Consider the following 22,426-nt stretch of genomic DNA (forward strand, 5'->3'; position numbering starts at 1 on the left):
CAATTCAGACACTCTGTTCATCACCACCCCCTTTTGTAAATCGATTTTGGCCACTATAGGTGTGGCAGGGTATACTCAGACATGAGTCCCTTTCTCACTGCTCCATCAGGATTCAAGCAAGCCGGGCCGAAGAGGCTGAAATGCCAGAAACCGGTCCCCGGTAGCTTGTCTCCTTTCTGGTAAAGAATTGGCTTGGTAGTTTAGTCTGCCCTGTTCCCATGATGCACTGGGCCAGGGACAGACTGATTTGCATATAGCCAGGTTCTGAGCTGGGATGGGGCAGTGAGATAAATAACGGTGATGGATGAAGCCCTGATCTTTGGACTGGGTAAGAGTGGTCTGCTCAATTCAGACACTCTGTTCATCACCACCCCCTTTTGTAAATCGATTTTGGCCACTATAGGTGTGGCAGGGTATACTCAGACATGAGTTCCTTTCTCACTGCTCCATCAGGATTCAAGCAAGCCGGGCCGAAGAGGCTGAAATGCCAGAAACCGGTCCCCGGTAGCTTGTCTCCTTTCTGGTAAAGAATTGGCTTGGTAGTTTAGTCTGCCCTGTTCCCATGATGCACTGGGCCAGGGACAGACTGATTTGCATATAGCCAGGTTCTGAGCTGGGATGGGGCAGTGAGATAAATAACGGTGATGGATCAAGCCCTGATCTTTGGACTGGGTAAGAGTGGTCTGCTCAATTCAGACACTCTGTTCATCACCACCCCCCTTTTGTAAATCGATTTTGGCCACTATAGGTGTGGCAGGGTATACTCAGACATGAGTCCCTTTCTCACTGCTCCATCAGGATTCAAGCAAGCCGGGCCGAAGAGGCTGAAATGCCAGAAACCGGTCCCCGGTAGCTTGTCTCCTTTCTGGTAAAGAATTGGCTTGGTAGTTTAGTCTGCCCTGTTCCCATGATGCACTGGGCCAGGGACAGACTGATTTGCATATAGCCAGGTTCTGAGCTGGGATGGGGCAGTGAGAAAAATAACGGTGATGGATCAAGCCCTGATCTTTGGACTGGGTAAGAGTGGTCTGCTCAATTCAGACACTCTGTTCATCACCACCCCCTTTTGTAAATCGATTTTGGCCACTATAGGTGTGGCAGGGTATACTCAGACATGAGTCCCTTTCTCACTGCTCCATCAGGATTCAAGCAAGCCGGGCCGAAGAGGCTGAAATGCCAGAAACCGGTCCCCGGTAGCTTGTCTCCTTTCTGGTAAAGAATTGGCTTGGTAGTTTAGTCTGCCCTGTTCCCATGATGCACTGGGCCAGGGACAGACTGATTTGCATATAGCCAGGTTCTGAGCTGGGATGGGGCAGTGAGATAAATAACGGTGATGGATCAAGCCCTGATCTTTGGACTGGGTAAGAGTGGTCTGCTCAATTCAGACACTCTGTTCATCACCACCCCCTTTTGTAAATCGATTTTGGCCACTATAGGTGTGGCAGGGTATACTCAGACATGAGTCCCTTTCTCACTGCTCCATCAGGATTCAAGCAAGCCGGGCCGAAGAGGCTGAAATGCCAGAAACCGGTCCCCGGTAGCTTGTCTCCTTTCTGGTAAAGAATTGGCTTGGTAGTTTAGTCTGCCCTGTTCCCATGATGCACTGGGCCAGGGACAGACTGATTTGCATATAGCCAGGTTCTGAGCTGGGATGGGGCAGTGAGATAAATAACGGTGATGGATCAAGCCCTGATCTTTGGACTGGGTAAGAGTGGTCTGCTCAATTCAGACACTCTGTTCATCACCACCCCCTTTTGTAAATCACGCACAACACGAGCATGCAACTAGCACCCGGAAACGGAAATACGTAACGCTGACAAGATGGCCGCGCCCATGTACGACCGCATGGGTAACTTCGCGGTCAGTGCACTGCAAGAGGCCCGCAAACACGCAAAGTGCCCCGCAAACACGCAAAAAAAATCTGCAAATCCGCACGAATTTGCAGATTATGCGGAACGCGAATTCGCGTGAATTCGGGTAACGCTAATTCGCGCATTTCGCCTATTTCACCCATACTTAGTAATTTCCATACTTGAATCCTATCTTACAATGCAACGTCTGTGTAATGAGCTGGGAATCCAATGGTCTACTTCCCTGATAAAACAGTAGTTACTTTGCACGTCTGCACCCTTTCTTACTTTTTACCTAATTCATCTTCCATTCAATGAACACATCATCCACCCATACACACCCTTACTTTCTGCCTTTCTTGGCTGAAGTTATCAATTACTCTTCAATTTCATATTCTGATTCAAAGTCAAGGCCCTTAACCAAGCATTTTTGTTGTAGCTACTACCTCGCCTAAAGGCAGTAGGTAATTTCCACACTTGCAGACTTTCTTACTTTTTACATTATTCATCTTCCAACCAATTAACACACCATCTAAACATACACACACCTACTTGCTGCCTTTCTTGGCTGTGGTTATTAACTATTGTTCTATATCATTTCATTTCATAAAATCTTTATTTTGGCACATTTTGCCATAAGAGTACAAAACAATAAAACAACATTCACAGATGATGATACAGTTCATTAGTGCAAACGGAGAGACTAATCAAAAACATACGCACTAGGAAAATACATAATTTCATTGTGACAGACCCTACCAATAAATAAGTATCATTCATTAAGGGTCAAGAGCCTACGCTTATGCCACATAGCTGCCATATATTGGGAAACAGCAAATACAATATACCTAGTTGTATCAGTTTTTAAAATTCTAAAAGCATGCATGCACTGTACAAAGCCCAAATTTTCTTCAAAGTGGTACGAGCCCGTATTTCCTGGATTTGCTGTAAGCTGGACAAAAGAAGAGAACGTGAAGTTCATTTTCTGTGTCACAGCTCCATCCAGGACAGTTCTTGTGTGCATTAACTGACCATTTACTAGTAAAGGCTCTTAGAGGTAGAGTGCCATATCTCCATTGAAGACAAAGTTTCCTGGCTACAATAGGGTAGATATCATCCATGAAATCCTCAACTAAATAAGAAACTTTAATTGTTAAAAAAGAGTTAGTTAGGGTGACGACACGGGTGTTAGAAAAAGCAGCAGTAAGTTGATTATCCTCTAAAATCCTGGTAAGCGACTTGCGTGAAACCTCTTTGCAACTCCTCTCAGGATCATGCCACAAGGCGAGTAATCCAACTCTTACAAGTTCCCTCCTTATGGACATGAGCCAGGGAATTTTGGCTGCACTAGGATAAGTTAGTATTTCCTTGAGATCTAGCCTATAGTTAAACAGCTCTGGCGTTATCCAGAGTCTACGCCAGAACCTAAGGGGTTTAAGCGCTAGTTCATCTTCAATAGGTCTCAGCCCCAGGTCAAGCCTTAGAGGGAGTAACGGAGTACTTTGTGGGAGTGCCAACAGCTGTCTAATAAATTTATTTTCGGTTTTAACAGTTTCAGGCCTACACGAGTATCCCCACAGCTCCCCACCATAGAGAATTGCACCTCTTGCCTGTGTTTTGTAGATCTCCAGAGGGGGACTAACTGGTTTATAGGTAGATGAATTGGAAAGCTTAAGTATTCCACCCGCAAGCTGGGCCAGTTTCACTTGTGACTTTATTTGTTGGGGGCCCCATGACAGGTTTTCATTAAGGGTGACCCCCAAATAATCGAAGGTCGTCACCCTTTCTAATCTGACTGGGCCTAAGCTTGGATTCGGCCGGGTGGTTACAGGCGGGTTGAAGATCATCGATTTCGTTTTACCAGCATTGATCTCCAAACCGCGACCTCTGCAAAAGTCATCGAAGCCGTCAAGTATGCGCTGTAGCCCCATAGGAGACTTGGAGAGCAGCAGGGTGTTGTCTGCGAAAAAGATCGCCGGCACCCTGCTGCCTACCTGCCAGTTTTGGGGCATCATTATGGAGAACACCATCTAGATGGGCGATTACCCCGTTGACATAGAGGCAAAACAGGGTAGGTGCCAATACGCACCCCTTCCTTCCCCCCCTGCCAACAGGGAACCTGGAAGACAGCGCCCCATTCTCCCACATCTAACCTGCGTGAAATTCTCCGCATGGAGCCTCATCAAAATGGTTAAAAGTTGGGGCGGAATGCCCAATTCTTGGAGCACAGTCCACAATTTCCCCCGGGGCACTAGGTCAAAAGCAGAGCGGAGGTCCACAAACACCATATAGAGGCTGCCACCCTCTATATTCACAGTTTTCCAGAATAGTAGAATTAGGTGAAAGATTTGATATGTGGTGGAAATGTTCCTCCTAAACCCCGCTTGATACGGACTGAGGATTGTGTGCTCCTCAATCCAATCCAGCAGGCGGTCTAAGATGAGCCACGCAAACATTTTTGCGGGACATCGATAAGGCTAATGGGCCTGTAGTTGACTGGGACCAGAGGAGAGCCCTTCTTAAAAATTGGGACAATCTCTGCTCCCAACCAAGTACAGGCCGCCGCCATACCCCTCAGGACAGCATTAAAAAGTATTTGAAGGTAAGAGCCCCGAATCCCAGGTTGATGTCTGAAGAGATCTCCTGGCAATTTGTCAAGGCCCGGGGCTTTTCCCACAGCAAGTTTGCCTATGGCATTACATACTTCTTCTGACATGAACTCTAGTCCATCATACTGGGACGTGGGAGATGGAAATACCGGGATCCTTTACGAACCTTGTTCTGCAGAGTATAAAGTCTTGAAATGGTCTTCCCGGACTTTGGCATCAATATTTGGTTCGATAGCTGATCTCGGTTCTACAAAACCGCCATTGACTATCGACCAAAATCTCCGCGCATCCCTTGATTTAAGGGCGTCGGTTAGGCTGGTCAACTTTTCTTGATCCCACTCCTGCTTTGTGTGTTTCATTAGCTCTTTATACTCTTGTCTCAGAACTCTAATCTGGGGTTTGTTACTGCGAAGCTTTAGGGCCTCAACTAGCTCAGTCTTCGCCTTTCTGCATACGGCATTATACCATGAAGATGCAGCAGCCCTTTTTCTCCCATTAGCCACCTGGGGATTAAAAACCTCAGCTAAATTGGATACTATATCCGTATGGAGTGCCTGCATTTTATCATTAAAATCAGAAGGCGGAGGTTGTATATTCAAAATATCCAGCTCCTCAAGCAAGGGTACAATTATATTATATATATTGCAAACTTCTTCTGGTTTTGTCGCAATTTTTTCCCATCTAACCCTGCATCTGTTGTTTGACAATATAGGCCTTTCTCCTAGGGCCTCGTAATTTACCATACCATTCTCACCTGGTCCAGGAAAATCCAACTCCAGACTTAGAGCATTATGGTCACTCTGTACTCTTGTGTTTACCTTAAAATCAATGACCTTGGACGATAGCCGCGTCTCGACCATAATATTGTCGAGGAGAGACTCCTGTCCCATTTTATTAAAGGTACACTTTGCTGGTATATCTGAAGGCGTACGGCCATTACAGGCCCTGATAGAGTGGTTCAAAGTTAGGGACGTGATCTGTATTGCTAGGGGGACCAGGTCTTTGGGGATGGCGATTGACTCGCTGGAATAGCCCAGTGATCATCCTCTGCCATAAGAGCACCCCCATTCAACCCAATTAGAGGCTCAAAATGGCAGTTCAGGACACCCCCCACCTGGAGATGGATTTCGCCAGAGAGAGTGTGCAGAAAACGCGACAACTCATCAATGGTACTCGACTCACTGGCTATGCTTACTGGTCGAGAGTAGACGTTCACGAGGGCAAGCTTAAAACATTTGGCCATTCAAGGACTACGCACTGGACATCGTCTGAGTGGGTGGGCAAAGTCTCAGCAGTACAGCCCAGATGAGAGCCGACCCAGATGGTGAGGCCTCCTGACGGTCGCCCCCTCCCCCCCATCGGGCAGGTAATTGGAATACAGCATATCCTACACGAAGTTGCTAATCACGAGCCCAGGTCTCTTGAAAGAGGCAAATGTCACAAAGGAACCCCACTCAGGCAAGCCATTTTATTAGGTAAGCCTGCAACATTCCAGGAGCTCAGATTTGTGCCATTGGGCCTGATGTCTCCACTCCACGTTTGGGCACCTATACTCGGACATGTATGGGAGGAGTCCAATGTGCCACTTGTCACAGTTCTCCCAGGTAGGTCAGCCCTACTAACTATGATCAATCAATCAATCAATCAAAGCATTTATAGAGCGCGCTACTCACCCGTGAGGGTCTCAAGGCGCTGAAAGGGGGGGGGAGCTGCTACTGATCGAGAGCAGGTCTTGCTGCTGCTACTGCTCGAAGAGCCAGGTCTTGAGGTGTTTCCTGAAGGTGAGATGGTCCTGGGTCATTCGTAGGTGTGTGAGGAGGGAGTTCCATGTTTTGGCTGCTAGGTAGGAGAATGATCTTCCTCTGGTGGTGGTTCTACGAATCCGTGGGATGGTGGCGAGGGCGAGGTTAGGCAAGTTGGGTTCTGGGGAGTGGCAGGTTAATTGGCTGCTAGCTAGTTCCTTTGATCCCTCATGGTGTAGAGTTCCTGTTAATACCATGGCATCTATGCTGCAGTCAATCCACCATTTCCAGGCAACTGTACCTATTTTGAGTATATATGTCACTAGATACATGTGGTTGAGCAAGCCACCCCCTATCGACCTTGCCCACTCCCCGGTGTTCTACTCGGGTCCATTCACCATCCCTGCCTTATATATGGGGCGGGGGATAGAAATATGACAATGGGAGGGGTTGAATAGTTGACCCATGAATATCATGCATCCAATGACAGATATGCCTAATGGTCCTTGGGTCCTTAAAATTAACCAACACACAGTCACCCTTTATGGTTTTTAGCCTATGCCCAACCAAGGACAGCCTACGCACCATCAAGATTTCACTGGTAATGTGGCAGGGGAGCGGTCTATTTTTGTTAAGCCAATCAGAGACTTTGTTTTTTAGAGACATATAAGATTCCCTACTGGCGTTGCTTAGTTTGGGAACCCCGGCTAGGTCTACCAGGTACGGCATGGATTCTGGGGGCAGATCGATTCTAGTTTCCCCAGAGGAGCCCACATCGGGTAAGACCTGACAGTCCTCCTTTGGCTTTGCAGCATTGTCCCCTGTTGGTGTGTTAACAAGTGGAGCCACAGGCGCCGCTGGCATAATGATAGGTGCATTAAGAGGTTGTAGTGCTAATGACAGTACAGATTTTTGTGGTACAACCCCGCCCTGAACAGTGCTCGTATGTACGTTACCCAGAGACCGCACACTAAACTTTATGCAGTCCACAGTCTATAACAATGCTTTTTCAATCTTGGCCAACTGCTGCTCAATCTGCACTAGTCTGTCTTCAAATGGCTGGAGAGAAGATTTTAGTAAGGTGCCCAGTTTTTCAAGAAAAGGATACTCCGTTGTAACAGTTGCATTCACGAGGTTGACCTCTCCAGGAGGGTTCATAGTCTGCGGTAGTGAGCCATTTTTATCCATTACCTTCATAACCCCGGGGCCCTGGCACTTGGGAGTTGTATCACTATTACATGTGCGTTTAGCGAGTTTGGGCTCCCTGCCACCAGCGGCAGCAGCCAGCCCTCGCTTCCTCTTCGGTATCACCCCCTCGCGTCTCACCCGCAGATGCCGGGTGTTTGATCTTTCGGGAGGACTATCCACTGTTGACACTGCGGTAGACTCTATTATGCTGATAGTTGAGACCCATCCGCTGGAGACGTGTGACCCTGGTCCTGTGGGGTATCAGGAGCATGTACAGTTATGGGGACTTCAGTAATAGTAGGGCGCAAAGTAAGCTCTGGTGTTCGAGCATTTGCGAGGTAGCCCAAAGAGGATCTTTTAGCTAAAGCAAGGTCTTGCAAGAGGCGGCGTTCCAATAGAATTATTTCATGGTCAATAACTGAGTTTGCTCTGATGATGAAATTATCAAGCATCCCTGTTACATATCCACTCGCAATCGCTGTCTAGCTACTACTTTCGGGGCCTGATATTGTTCTATAACCACCCGAGATTAAGGCAAGTACTTACAGTGGGTCACGATGATGACACTATGGAAGAAGCCAGATGAAAGAGTAGTGGCCCGGTCCGGTCTCCTCCGGGCTACAATGGGCTTAAACGGGCCTGCCCTTGGCCGCGCAGCGGAGTGCGCAGACAAGGAAATAGAAGCAAGTGGGAGGGATGGAAAGAGGCACACAGCTGCAAGCAACACGGGCTGCTGGTCCTCGCAGTCCCGTCACTTTGAAAATGCCCCAGAGTCCAGAGTTCAACACACCACCTCGAGCGGCTCCCGCGGAGCGGGGGCCGCGAGTAGCTTTTTAAAGTCTGGGCGTGGGAGGGCGGGAAGAGGCACACAGCTGCAAGCAACACAGGCTGCTGGTCCTCGCGAACCCGTCACTCAAAAATGCACGAGAGAACAGAGTTCAACACGCCACCTCGAGCGGCTCCCGCGGAGCGGGGGACGCAAGGAGGTTTTTAAAGTCCCGGCGTGGGAGGGCAGGAAGAGGTTCACAGCTGCAAGCAACACGGGCTGCTGGCCCTCGCAGTCCCGTCACTTCGAAAATGCCCCAGAGTCCAGAGTTCAACACACCACCTCGAGCGGCATTATATCCGTATTCAAAGTGCAAGCCCTTTATCAAGCCTTTTTGTTGTAACAACTACCCCCGCCAAAAGCACAGAGAAATTTACAGACTTGCTGCCTTTCTTACCTGCGGTTATCAATTCTTCTTTAATTTCATATTCTGATTCAAAGTCAAGGCCCTTTATCAAGCCTTTTTGTTGTAGCTACACTCCCGGCCAAAGGCATTCCAAAATTTGCACAATGGCTGCCTTTCTTGGCTGCGGTTATCAATTCTGCTTATAATACAAATTCAAAGTACAGACCCTTTATTGAGCCTTCTTGGTAACTACTACCGATGAATGACAGTGCATAAGTTGCACACTCACGTCCTTTATTGCACCCTTTCTACCGCACAGTGTATGTAATTTAAACAGTTGCTTCCCTCCTTAGATTTACTGACAGTTTCTCAGGGTCCCACTACGGAATGCGACTCACAGTCTATAATGGCCTGAAAAACAAAACACCCACTTTTTTTACAAGGCAGTGCATAGTTTGAATGTCTGCTGCCTTTCTTAATTTTCACCTTTTTCATCTTCCACTCAATTAACACATCATCCACAAATATACATACCTACTTGCTGCCTTTTTTGACTGGAGTTATTAATTATTCCTGAATTTTTCAAAGTCAATGCCCTTTATAGAGCCTTTTTATTATAGCTACTACCTCAGCCAAACAAAACACAACTGTGATAGCTTCTCAATTCAAAACACTATACACTTTATAATTTTCTCAGATTTTTTATACTGAAATTAGGAAGCGGGACTTTGAGGGGCTTTCTTCAGGTTAGACCAGCACTAATGTACCTTCAATTGTTAGACAATACCTGGACAATTTTTAATATTGCTCGATTTCTTATTGCTTCTGTTCGCCTTAGGAAACAAAGATTCCCATTGATGATTGAACTGTGTGAATTTTTAAATACCATGAATTTCTTTTAATTGATATATCTTTCTAGTTTTAAATCATTTATATATATATCTGTGTACTAATGATCTACAGTTTTATACCGCCTTTATATATTGAATTGTCTCGTGTTTTGTATTTGTACTATTATGATTTTTATTACTCGAATAAAGTGGTTTGAAGACTGAAGAATATAATCTCTCATAACTGAATAGAGCTTCTAAAATAATTTCATAATGTATTTCATATTTCTGATTATCAATTTCAAAACTCATATCATCATACTCGATGTCATCTAATGCTTCCACAAAATCAGCATCTAAAGTTTAGTCTAGGAAATCACAGCTGAAATCTACAGCCTTTATATCTTCCTCTTCATTCTCCCAACTTATAAAAATTATGTTTAGCTCTTCTATGACACTGTTACTAATTTCGAAACCGCCTTCCAAATTGTTTTATTGATTTCCCAAACTGAATTGTAGGTCCTTGTACAAAAACATAAACCCTTAATTTTATCTTCACTGTAATATCAACATATGTGGTGATTCATATGAAATATCTTAAAAATATATCTTACAATTAAAGCAACAATATTTTCTACATGAGTGTATATTATTTTCAAAATATTCTAAAATTAAATACAATAAATACAGTGTCACTCTGCATTGTGTCAAGTGCTTTATTTATTTATTTATACTACCTACTGTTTTGCAAACTTAAAACAATGACGACAGCACTGCCTTAGTTTGACCCACCCCATTACATTCTCAATTAGGGTTGAGGGAGGCAAAGGACAGGAGTAAACTGCATGTCTACTGATGTGCTGCTATATTTAGAACACTGGATGAAGCACTGAATAAATAAAGTTAGATACAAAAGAACATACACAAAAAAAGGCTGCATAAAAGATACACAAAGGAAAGCAACACAAATAGGTCACCGAATCTTGAACACAAACTGTTAAGTCACCAAAAGAACAAAAAGGCTAAGAACACTGCGACGGACGCTACGCTGTGGAACTCATTGTGAAGAAAGGTAGAAACATACTGTAAATAAAGCGGAATTCAAATAAAGAAAAAGTTAAAAAGATACATGGATGACAAAGTCACTGGAGTAATACTCTGTTCCCCAACACAAAAAAAGATTTTGCAGAAGTTATATGTACGAATGTTTAAGGAGCTGCAAAGGGACCCATCCCCCGGGACTAAAAAAAATAACATTGGGGACCGTGAGGAGAACGCCAATGCCCCCACGATCCCAGCTTGCAAAAACAACAGGTGATGGACCAAATGAGGATCAATGTCGCACATTCAACCCAGTCAAAAGATCTGGGTCCTAATCCATCGTTTTTTTGCACTCCACACCACCCTGGGTTAGACAATGGCGATATGCAAATCAGCTCTGACCCTGTGCCCCATGGGAACAGTCCAGTCCGAACTACAAAAGCCATGTCCTTCCCAGAACGGAATCAAGCATCCGAGGACCGGACCGGTTTCGAGGTAACACCTCTCATCAGCCCGGCTAGCTTGACTCCAGCTGGCTCCCCGCATCCTTCGAGAGCCGGCATTGCTTTCTCAGACAGAGCAGCTTACATGCTGCTCTCTCTAACGAAATGCAATCAGCTCTCCTACTTGAAAGAGACAGCAGATTAACTTACTCTCTCTTTCAAATAGTAAACAAGTTTCATGTGCTAAAGTGGGAGCCGCGGAGCTCCCGCCCTACCATACCACACAGCAATGTCCCGGGGATAGGCAGCCTGAGACACTGCAAGAGCCAGCCCTGGGAGACAATGGTCCCCAGGGCCATCAAGGGTTCCAGTAAGGAGGCTGCGCGACCCACTCCCAACATTAAAAAGTCCCGAGAAGTGGAAGTCCCCGGAGCTGGGAAATCCGTGCCATCACGGACCCCCCTATTTTAAATATCACTGCCCCAGGAAGGTGGCGGTCCCTGAAGAATGTAGGAGAGCCGTGAGCCCCCCACATACTTCAAAATAAATGATGGCTGCCAACATTTCCTGGTTTGGAATGCTGACAGACAGTTGACAACCAATCAGCATTCAGCTCGTGCTCGTAATTTTATGGATTGCTGTACACGTACGCCCCGATTTTTCTTTAAAAAAAAAATATATATATATTCCTCAACTTCTTTTTATTGTTTTCTTGTTACTCGGTTCTAGCTGTGAGAAGTTGGCCTGGTATATAATGCTCACTAATTCTTAGTGATCACTTTGTACCATGCCAAGCAACCCTTATGATGATGGTTGTAATTCAACCTTGTAGACCAGTTATCCTAGTGGTAACGTGGACAAAGCAGTCTTAGGCTAAACTCTGAAAGGCATGTGAAGCCAGCTGTTATACCATACACAACCCCCTTGAATACCAAATGAAAGGGACACCACACAGATATATATTGAAAATATATATTGATTTATTAACTATAAAATCCCCTGGACTCTTTATGAGCACAGAAGCACAAGCGTTAAATCACAAGACAGTTTAAAATACACAAAAGTTGCACAATATGGATGAGCCCTGGGGGCCACCTAAACCATATACTAAGAAAGTGGTATAAGAGATACCAATAGGAAAGGGAACAGGCCTAGGGCCTTGGGAATCGCTGGAGCTATTCGAGACTAGCAGTGACTAAGTCGGGAAAGGCCCGCGGGACTCGGGTGCAGTGTTCAAAGTGCACGCACTTTCCAATGCAAAGTCTATGGTGCATAAAAAGTACAAAGTTAGAAAGTTAGGAACCTTCCGAGTGACCTAGGGAGCTGAAACTTAAGACACAGGCCCTTGAGATGTGTACCAGTGCAGGAGCACTGGCGGAGCTGAGTTACCTCACCCACAGGAAGCGGGTGCACAGGGTCGAAGTAGTGTCGGGTTTCGTCACGCTGGTCGATGGTGCTTGGAGCTGAAGATGCTGCAGGCGGCTCGAGGTGAAGAGTTCTGGTGGATCCAAGGGTGGATCTGTAGTTGTGAAGACCTGAAAGCAGAGGGGACAGTGTTCAAAGTCACTAGCCAGTGACTACCGTGGAACCAGATTGGAACCAGGCGATGTCGGGTGCAAACAGGCGTTGTTGGGTAGCTTCTCTCTGCAGCCACGTGGACACCCGGGGTTGAGGACGTCCAGGAATCGGTCACGAGCTGTCCCACGCAGGCTTCTCGCTGTTGGCGGTGTCGGCGACCTGATCGGAGCAAACAGGCCTTGGCAAATGCAACCCACGCAGAAGTTGAAAGATGCTTTACACTCGGACCAGCAAGGTCAGAGCGAGTGCTCCTTTTTACAGGAGCTTGGGTAGGTCTGGAGCAACCAGACCTGCTGTGTAAATCGTCGGTTTCGTTGCCAAGATGGCCGCTGACCACGTGGCTAGTGGCCGGGATGGCGCGTCGAGTGGCACAATGCAAAAGGGCCCCACACAGATCGTGGAGATGCTGGAGGGCTGATCTTCGGTGCAAGGGCTGCTCGGTGGTGAGGGTTCTCAGTCCCCAAAGCACAACATCAAGGATGCCTCAGAAGCTGCGCAGTCAGCTTTTCGAGTGTCTTCCAAGAGGTCCGGTCCCACGTCACTCGGTGCCTCCACGGGTCCCTTCTTTGCAGGGACTGTGGATCGGGCTCTGAGAGGTCTGGGAGTCTGGTTCTTGTTGGGCTTTGGGCTCGGGCTCCGGCGGGAGGCGGCGGCAAAGCAGACGTCGAGTTGCTGGTTGGTACCTGTGTTCACAGGGTGGCCACTCCTAGGCCACAAGGGAGATTCTCTTCAGTCTTCTGTGCAGCAGAATGTCGAAGTCCAGTCTTCTTCTTCGTATAAAGTTGATTCAGGATGATCTGCTGTGCAATGGCACTGCTCCCACTCTTATTCCCAATCTGAGGGGTGGATCACCTACTAGGTCCCTCCTCTGGGAGGAACCAGGAAGGGGGGCGGTTACACCCCCTTTCCTTTGTCCAGTTCTGCGCCAAGCCTGGGTCTGGAAAGTCCCAGGACCGGTTTGGACTGGCCTATGCACGGGGACACCTTGTGTGCCCCGGGCATCTCTGATTCTATTCAGCCCTGTCCTACCCAATACACAAAACCCTGTCTGGGGTGGTGCTCGCACCTCCCAAGGCAGGAAACCCTTTGTCCAGGCCACCATCTGCCGAGTTTCGGTCAGCAGCAGGAGGCCAGACTCGTGTCTGTGGTGGCAGCATCCATTTTGTGATGCTGAGGCTCTGGTTAACTTTAACCGGGGTTTAAGGCTACACACATGTCGTGTCCCTCTAGAAGGGTGGAATGCTATCCCCGTCGCCAGAACTGGCGAGGGGATAGTATTCCAATTCGTATGACACCTTACTCGACATGTTTTGATAAAGCCAAACCAAAGATAGCATTTAACCGCGAGGATTATAATGCACTTAAGAGTATATGGTCTGGCAATATCCCGGAACAGCTTAGGGAGTGGTTCCCGACAGCTGCAGACAGGCTCAGCTCATGCTAGAGCACCATCTCACATATTTCCAAGCACTCTGCCTCCAGGATTGATGAGGCCTTCCATAGGAGTGGCTGATAGGAACATATGTGTCCAGTTTAGGGTTAGGCACAGGCATACTGTACCTAAGCAAGAGGTGATTACACCAACTTACCCCAGCTGAGTGATCAGCCAGTTGTGTCAAATATGGAGGCCAGGCCAGGGGTGGCACAATACATGCTGCAGCCCCTGGTAGGCCTTGGATACACCTATGCCCTGGGTACCTAGGGTACACTTTTACAGGGGCTCATAAGGTGAACCAGTTCCAATTCGTAATGCACCTAAAGTGCATTGGCAGTAATTTAGAGAGAGAACAGCAGGCTGTGGGTCTGATTAGCAGGCCCACAGCCACATTAAGTCAGAAACCAGTGAAGCAAAAAGCAAAAATTTGGGGTGACCATAGGATAGCAGACCCTACTCTCCTACATAACCCCCCCCCCCAAACGCAGGGACATTAGACTAACCTTGACCAGTTGTGTCTTCATGTTCTAAGTGGAAGTACCTGGAGAGACCATCTGCGTTGCCATGGTCAGTCCCTGGGCGGTGCTCCACTGTAAAGTCCATCCCCTGTAGGGAAATGGACCACCTGAGTAGTTTGGGGTTTTCACCCTTCATCTGATTAAGCCATAAGAGGGGCTTATGGTCGGTCTGAATCTTGAAGTGAGTACCAAACAAGTATGGCCTCAACTTCTTCAGGACCCACACCACAGCAAAGGCCTCCCTCTCTATAGCTGACCAACGTTTCTCTCTGGGGGTCAGCCTTCTGCTAATGAAAGCAATAGGCTGGTCCTGGCCATCTACATTAAGCTGTGAAAGCACTGCTCCCACTCCCAACTCTGAAGCAATAAACTCTCTTGAGTAGTCAGGACTCTTCAGGATAGGTGCAGAGCACATGGCCTTCTTCAGGTCATCAAATGCCTTTTGACAGATTTCTGTCCACTGAACTTTTTTGGGCATCTTCTTGGATGTCAGATCATTAAGAGGAGTCACAATTGACCCATAGTTCTTAACAAACTTCCTGTAGTACCCAGTCAGGCCCAAGAAAGCTCTGACCTGAGTCTGGGTGGTTGGAGGGGACCAGTCCTTGATGGTCTGGATCTTACTCTCCAGTGGTTGAACTTGGCCTCCACCTACAAGGTGGCCCAGGTATACAACCTTACTCTGCCCTATCTGGCACTTGGTTGCCTTGATAGTGAGGCCTGCCTTCTGCAGAGCCTCAAGCACTTCCTTCAGGTGGACCAGGTGATCCTCCCAGGTGGAGCTAAAGACAGCAATATCATCCAGATAAGCTGCACAAAAGTCATCCAACCCAGTAAGGACTTGATTCACCAACCTTTGGAAGGTGGCAGGTGCATTTTTCAAACCAAAGGGCATCACCACAAACTGATAATGCCCACTAGGGGTAGAAAATGCTGTTTTGGCTTTAGACTCCTCAGCTAACCTGATTTGCCAGTAGCCAGCTGTCAAGTCAAATGTGCTAAAATATTTGGCAGAAGCCAACTTGTCAATGAGCTCATCTGCCCTTGGAATAGGGTGTGCATTTGTCCTGGTGACAGCATTGAGTCCTCTGTAATCCACACAGAACCTCATCTCTCTCTTGCCATCTTTGGTGTGAGGTTTGGGGACCCGAACCACTGGGCTAGCCCAGGGGCTCTCTGAAGGCTCAATGACACCTAATCCCAGCATCTTTTGCACCTCAGTCTTTATACAGTCCCTGACGTGGTCAGGTTGCCTGTAAATCTTGCTCTTACAGGAAGACTGTCACCAGTGTCCACCACATGTGTACATCAGTTAGTCTGACTGGGTGTCAATGAGAACATATGCCTGTATGCCTGTAGAACTTGTCTGCAGTCATGTTGCTGATGCTCAGTGAGGCTGCCACCTAAGGCCACACCATCAACTGAACCATCCTCAGGGTTCTGAGTGAGCAGGTCTGGGAGAGGGTCACTCTCTTCCTCCTGTCCCTCATCTGTAGCCATGAGCAAGCCCACATCTGCCCTGCTGACATATGCCTTCAATCTGTTCACATGGAGCACCCTGTGGGGGCTCCTGGGAGTTCCTAGGTCCACCAAGTAGGTAACCTCTCCCTTCTTCTCCAGAATTGTATGGGGTCCAGACCATTTGTCTTGGAGTGCTGCTGGGGCCACTGGCTCCAACACCCATACCTTCTGTCCAGGCTGAAATTCAACAAGGACAGCCTTTTGGTCATGCCAAGCTTTCTGCAATTCTTGGCTAGCCTCAAGGTTTTTGGATGCCTTTTCCATGTACTCTGCCATCCTGGAGCGGAGACCAAGTACATAGTCCACTATGTCTTGCTTAGGCTTTTTGAGAGGTAACTCCCATCCTTCCTTCACTAGACACAGGGGTCCTCTTACAGGGTGCCCAAACAACAATTCAAAGGGGCTGAAGCCAACCCCCTTTTGAGGGACCTCTCTGTAAGCGAGCAAAAGGCAGGGCAGTAGGATGTCCCATCTTCACCTGAGCTTTTCAGGTAATCCTTTAATCATGCCCTTTAGGGTCTTGTTAAATCTCTCAACAAGCCCATTGCATTGTGGGTGATAAGGAGTGGTGAACTTGTAGTTGACACCACATTCCTTCCACATAGCTGTCAAATATCCTGACATGAAGTTGGCACCTCTATCAGATATTACCTCCTTAGGAAACCCCACTCTGGAGAAAACTCCAAGTAAGGCCCTGGCCACAACAGGAGCTGTTGTGGTCCTAAGTGGAATTGCCTCTGGGTACCTGGTGGCATGATCCACTACCACCAGTATGAATCTGTGCCCAGATGCTGTAGGGGGATCCATTGGACCAACAATATCAATCCCCACTCTTTCAAAGGGAACCCCCACCACAGGTAGTGGTATCAGGGGGGCCTTTGTTGTTCCACCTGCTTTACCACTGGCTTGGCAGGTTTCACAGGAGCGACAAAACTCCTTGGTGTCTTCAGACATGTGAGGCCAGTGAAAATGAGGGACAAGCCTGTCCCAGGTTTTATTCTGGCCTAAGTGTCCTGCTAAAGGAATATCATGGGCCAAGGTGAGAAGGAAACCCCTAAATTGCAGAGGTATAACCAACCTCCTGGTTGTACCAGGCTTGGGGTCTCTACCCTCTGTGTAAAGGAGTCCTTCATCCCAATAAACTTTATGGGCACCTTGAGCACTCCCAGCAGCCTCAGCAGCAGCCTGCTGTCTGAGGGGTTCAAGAGAAGGACAGGTTAACTGAGCCTGCCCCAAGTCTGCCCTAGAAGGTCCCCCGTCCCCAGAAACTCAACCTGATCAGGTTCAAGTTCTTCAGAGACAGTTCCTTCAGGGGTCTCAAGATCAGTTTCCTGTGAAGCCTGATCCTCACTTGTAGGCAGTTGGGAAGGCGCAGCCTTAACCCTCCTGTTCTTCTTCTTGGAAGGTGCTTGGTCCATTGTTCCAGGATCCAAGACCTGAGGTTCAGAGAGGCACTTTTTGGCCTGTGACCTGGTCACAGCAAGGACATGTGATGATATCCCTAACATCTCTGCATGAGTCCTGTACTCAACTTCTGACCATAGAGAGTTCTCCAGGTCATTGCCCAACAAACATTCTACTGGGAGATCAGCACTAACCACAACTCTTTTTAGGCCAGTTACCCCTCCCCAGGAAAAGTTAACAAGTGCCACACTATGTGTAGTAGTGACATTGCTGGCATTGGTCACCAGGTAATTATCACCTGGCATGTATTGTCCAGGGTCCACAAAGTTAGGTGTCACCATAGTGACACTGGCACACGTGTCCCTGTAAGCTTGAGACACTTTATTGTTGATCAAAGGCGTCTGTCTGTATTTGCCCAGATTACTGGGACTTATGTCAGGGGTCAAATCTATGTCCCCTTCACAAATCAGAACAGCCTGTGTAATGGTTTTGACTAGGTCAGAATCTCCTTCAGTTCCCAAAGTGATACCCACTACTCCCTTGGTTTGAGGACCAGCACTGCTAGCTGTACTAGTGGGTGCAGTTGCCTTAGGGGCTGCAGTGCTGGGGGCTCCACCTTTTTACACTCACTTGTCCAGTGAGAGGTGTTTTTACAAGTTTTACACCAGGGTTTCTTCCGACCTTCTTTCTTCTTCTTCTTGGAAGTTTGGGACCCACCCTCTGTCTCAGTTTGGGGCCCTGTTGAAGACTTCTGGTCTTTAGATTTCTGCTCCCCACCCTTCTGGTCTGTTTTCTTCTGGTCACCACCCTGGTTCTGGTTCTGGTTCTTTTGCTTAACTCTGGTTCTTACCCATTTATCTGCCCTCTTTCCCAATTCTTGGGGAGAGGTCAAATCTGAGTCAACCAAATGTTGATGCAACTGCTGGTTCTGACAATTGTTTAAAATTTGTTCTCTCATCAGCAAATTATACAATCCTTCATAGTCTGTAACCTTGCTTCCCAGCAACCATCCCTCCAGAGCCTTAGTGGCACACTCAACAAATTCAGACCAGTCCTGTGTCTTCTGGGTATCTCTGAACATTAACCTGTACTGTTCAGTGGTTAAGCCTAACCCATCAATCAGAGCACTCTTCAGGACCAGGTAGGCATGGGCGGAAAATCCGTTCCGCTCGCGGATTTTGCGGATTTTCGGGAAATCCGCAATCCGCGAGATTTGCGAATCTCCCGCAAAATCCGCAAATCCGCGAGCAGCGGATTTTGCTCGCACTGCTCGCACTGTTCGCGTGAGTTCGCGTGAGTTCGCGCCCCGCGAATAAGTGCAAAATTGCAGAAATACGATCTTAGCAAAACTGAAAGTAACTACTTACCAGGTTCAAAAGTTCAGGCTCATCATTAGTAGCCATTTCCTGTAGTGCTTCCTGAGGGGCCCCTCCAGAGTTCAGTTGCCAGTTGCAACTATTATGTGACCCTGCTCTGAACCTCAGAATAGTTACACATATGCCACAAAGGTCCTGAATTACAGCTAAGGGAGACAAGCAGGAGCCAGGCTGGAAGTTAAAATCCATTAATCAGCCCCTAATTCATTATTGTCAGTTGGGGCAGGGCAGGTGTTGTAACTAATTTTGCAACAATGAAAGCACTTAGCAAGTGCAAAAGATCACTAATCAGGGCGCACTAAGGAAGCAGGTGCCAGCTAAAAAAATATTCTGTGACACATTAATCAGCCCCAAATTAATTCAGGTCACTTGAGGCAGGGAAGGTGTGATTTGCTTTGCCGAAAATAATGTACACTGGACAACCAGAGGGTGTGGTGATGAAACAGAGGGTGGCATGGGTGGGCCAGAGGGTGGCATGAGTAGTCAGAGAGTGGCAGTGGTGACAGAGAGTGGCAGTGATGAAGAATAGTGTCCCAAACAGGCTGGACACGTAGAAACAACAAGTTCGCGAAACTTGCGACCCGACAGGTAAGTTCGCAATTTGCGAAAGTGTACAAAACCCTCGCGAACTGGCAGAAACACGGGCGAACACAAAAAAAAAAATCCGCAAATTCGCGGGAATTCGCGGATTTTGCGGATTGCGAATCCGCAAATCCGCAAAATTCGCGAACGCGAGATCCGCAAAATTCGCTCATGCTTAGGACCAGGTAGTTTCTAGAATCCCCATCACTAACTGTGAGGAGTCTGTCTTGGCCTCTACCTTCAAAGGAGAGCCACAAGATTGCTTCCCACTGCTCCTGAGGGATCTGCTGTACTCTGCAGGCTCTCTCCATTGCAGTAATCCATTTATGGATATCATCCCCAGCTTTGTAGGGGGGCACAATCTTACTCAGGTTTCTGTTATCAAAGGACCTGTCTTTATCCTTGTGGATATTGCTGCCACCAGTGGGTTCTATTACCCCACTCTCTCTAGGCTGTCTTGCTCTAGCAGGTCTCTCTTGGACCAGGGCAACCTCTAGTTCTCTCTTCTGGATCCTAAGTTCAGCCTCTCTCATTTTGGCCTCATGTTCCCTTCTCTGAGGGCTAGCCATCTCCCTTCTGGAGTGACCATGAGAGCCTCTGGAGACATGGGAGGTATTGGATTCACCTGAGTGATTCCTCCTCCTCCTGTGCCCCTGGTTAAGTCCATTTGGGTGGCTGGGCAAGGTCAGCCTTGCTTCAGTCCCAAACACACTTAAGTTAGCCTGGTTCAGCCTACTGACCAGCACCTGACTATCTCTGTCATCATCTGACTCACTGCTTTCCACCTCCTCCTCCTCTTCCTCTTCCTCCTCATCTACCTGAGGAGCTCCAGTGGTGGAGGCTTCCTCATCTACCAGGATGATAGGGGCAGGGGTGTCTACAGTGTCATCCTCTGAAGGATGGCCTCCTTCAGCATTCCCTGTGGGGTTTGCTTTAGAGGTCTTTAGAGTCTCAGACTGATCCAAGAGCTCTCTTAGGTGGTCTGTAGTAGGGGAAGGCCCTGTCTTCAGACTCCTTAAGGCACAAAGCTGCCTTAGTTCCTTAGAGGAAAAAATAGCAAATTTGGATGGTGCCCTTGGAGGGTCACTCTCAACAGAGCCATTCCCAGTAGAACCCTCTGCTCCAGACATTGCTCTAGTGTGGGTGGATGTGCTGCAATCTACCTACACTGGTGTTTACCTACTAAACCTATCTAGTAGTTGTAGCTAGGGTGTGCTACTCCCTTTGCTCTACAACAACTAAGTTCAGTAGAACTTAAGTATACTAGTCTTGTTTTATATGTACCTAGCAGGTACCTGTATGATCTTTCAAATGATAATCTCAAAGATTGTAATGGTAAAACAACAGCAAGCTCAGATCCCACCGCTGCCACCAATGTGAGAAGTTGGCCTGGTATATAATGCTCACTAATTCTTAGTGATCACTTTGTACCATGCCAAGCAACCCTTATGATGATGGTTGTAATTCAACCTTGTAGACCAGTTATCCTAGTGGTAACGTGGACAAAGCAGTCTTAGGCTAAACTCTGAAAGGCATGTGAAGCCAGCTGTTATACCATGCACAACCCCCTTGAATACCAAATGAAAGGGACACCACACAGATATATATTGAAAATATATATTGATTTATTAACTATAAAATCCCCTGGACTCTTTATGAGCACAGAAGCACAAGCGTTAAATCACAAGACAGTTTAAAATACACAAAAGTTGCACAATATGGATGAGCCCTAGGGGCCACCTAAACCATATACTAAGAAAGTGGTATAAGAGATACCAATAGGAAAGGGAACAGGCCTAGGGCCTTGGGAATCGCTGGCGCTATTCGAGACTAGCAGTGACTAAGTCGGGAAAGGCCCGCGGGACTCGGGTGCAGTGTTCAAAGTGCACGCACTTTCCAATGCAAAGTCTATGGTGCGTAAAAAGTACAAAGTTAGAAAGTTAGGAACCTTCCGAGTGACCTAGGGAGCTGAAACTTAGGACACAGGCCCTTGAGATGTGTACCAGTGCAGGAGCACCGGAGGAGCTGAGTTACCTCACCCACAGGAAGCGGGTGCACAGGGTCGAAGTAGTGTCGGGTTTCGTCACGCTGGTCGATGGTGCTTGGAGCTGAAGATGCTGCAGGCGGCTCGAGGTGAAGAGTTCTGGTGGATCCAAGGGTGGATCTGTAGTTGTGAAGACCTGAAAGCAGAGGGGACAGTGTTCAAAGTCACTAGCCAGTGACTACCGTGGAACCAGATTGGACCCAGGCGATGTCGGGTGCAAACAGGCGTTGTCGGGTAGCTTCTCTCTGCAGCCACGTGGACACCCGGGGTCGAGGACGTCCAGGAGTCGGTCACGAGCTGTCCCACGCAGGCTTCTCGCTGTTGGCGGTGTCGGCGACCTGATCGGAGCAAACAGGCCTTGGCAAATGCAAGCCACGCAGAAGTTGAAAGATGCTTTACACTCGGACCAGCAAGGTCAGAGCGAGTGCTCCTTTCTACAGGAGCTTGGGTAGGTCTGGAGCAACCAGACCTGCTGTGTAAATTGTCGGTTTCATCGCCAAGATGGCCGCTGACCACGTGGCTATTGGCCGGGATGGCGCGTCAAGTGGCACAATGCAAAAGGGCCCCACGCAGATCGTGGAGATGCTGGAGGGCTGATCTTCGGTGCAAGGGCTGCTCGGTGGTGAGGGTTCCCAGTCCCCAAAGCACAACATCGAGGATGCCTCAGAAGCTGCGCAGTCAGCTTTTCGAGTGTCTTCCAAGAGGTCCGGTCCCACGTCACTCGGTGCCTCCACGGGTCCCTTCTTTGCAGGGACTGTGGATCGAGCTCTGAGAGGTCTGGGAGTCTGGTTCTTGTTGGGCTCTGGGCTCGGGCTCCGGCGGGAGGCGGCGGCAAAGCAGACGTCGAGTTGCTGGTTGGTACCTGTGTTCACAGGGTGGCCACTCCTAGGCCACAAGGGAGATTCTCTTCAGTCTTCTGTGCAGCAGAATGTCGAAGTCCAGTCTTCTTCTTCGTATAAAGTTGATTCAGGATGATCTGCTGTGCAATGGCACTGCTCCCACTCTTATTCCCAATCTGAGGGGTGGATCACCTACTAGGTCCCTCCTCTGGGAGGAACCAGGAAGGGGGGCGGTTACACCCCCTTTCCTTTGT

This window comes from Lissotriton vulgaris, unplaced genomic scaffold (genome assembly GCF_964263255.1).
Source record: "Lissotriton vulgaris unplaced genomic scaffold, aLisVul1.2 SCAFFOLD_423, whole genome shotgun sequence".
Classification (NCBI taxonomy): domain Eukaryota; kingdom Metazoa; phylum Chordata; class Amphibia; order Caudata; family Salamandridae; genus Lissotriton; species Lissotriton vulgaris.